The sequence below is a fragment of the Aegilops tauschii genome, chromosome 4 (genome assembly GCF_002575655.3).
Source record: "Aegilops tauschii subsp. strangulata cultivar AL8/78 chromosome 4, Aet v6.0, whole genome shotgun sequence".
Lineage (NCBI taxonomy): Eukaryota > Viridiplantae > Streptophyta > Magnoliopsida > Poales > Poaceae > Aegilops > Aegilops tauschii.
The window spans coordinates 235,008,975-235,010,229 of record NC_053038.3 but is presented as its reverse complement, the minus strand read 5'-3'; positions in this window follow the sequence as shown (position 1 = coordinate 235,010,229).

Sequence of the window (1,255 nt, the reverse complement as noted above, 5' to 3'; positions counted from 1 at the left end):
CTGTACTTGACCACCCTACTTTTCTTTGTCCCTATTAGGCGAAATCAATACTTACTTTCAATTGGTAGAGAGGAAGAAGAGAACTTACACTAGTAATAGGTTGATGACTTCTCTTAACAGAACTGACACTAGTAATAGGTTGATGACTTCTCTGACTTAATAGCTGGCTGACTTCTCTTCATGGATCACCGTTCTATATAGTTAGGCACAACATCGCGTTTAACCACCTATCCCTATTCCCTCAATCGATACTGTCCAACTATCCTTTTATTGGGACAGCAGCATACTTCTCGTTAGGGACAATAGTTCCTATACTTAACTAACCTCTGTACGCAATCACTGTTTGACACATCATTCTTTCAGCTTTTCGTTCTTGACGACTCTATTTGACGGAGCCTGACCTTGAACTAGCTTTTTGCAACACAAACCACTATCTTTACTTTTCTTTAGCAATAGTATCTAACTATCAATTCATAAGAGTCAAACGGGTGGGTCCATCCCATCTATCGACAGGTCCTGAAACCGGATCTGCGAAACAAGCAATACTCGCCACAATTCCTTAATGAAAAACAAACCTTTCTTCTCTTGAAAGACTGTCCTTTCCTCGCTTGTTATTGTGATATCAATGAAAGAAAGCTGGATACTGACTTCTTCCCAAGAGCTCTATCAGCCCTGAATTCCTTAGCCATACGACTCTTCCTTAGTTTCCTAATGCTAGTGGCCCTATCTAGTGGTGAGACAGGGCATATACTATTCTTGGTCTTATAATGAAGAGGTTGCCTAGTTTGAACCGAACACTGTACTTGATCTCTCGTCCTATCACAAACAAGTCTCTTCCCCTGAGTCCTAGTAGACTATTCCAAGTAGTCCGGGACAATAGTGTCCCGTCTCTTCGCTGACCCCTGGCACACAATCACTATAAGACAAAGCAAGACAAACCTCTCTTATCCTTCTCAGCTTGAAGTTACAAGTTTCCTTTTCCGGTTTCGGCTTGAGGGAAGTGCCTGAAATCGATTCAATTCTTATCTCCGATTTTGAACTCCGCCTGGATTCTTATGACCAAGAGCTATTTTATTGGTCAGAAGAGTGGAAGGACAAGGAGAAGATGGTTCGGTTGCTCCTGCTGGAATATTCCATTTATTTAATACTCCAACTCGCGTAACCCCGAATGGAAATGTTGTTATTGAGGTTGGTCAGATCAATAAGACAACAAGGGAGTCAGAACATTCTGATAATACCAAACAGGGCTTTGGAA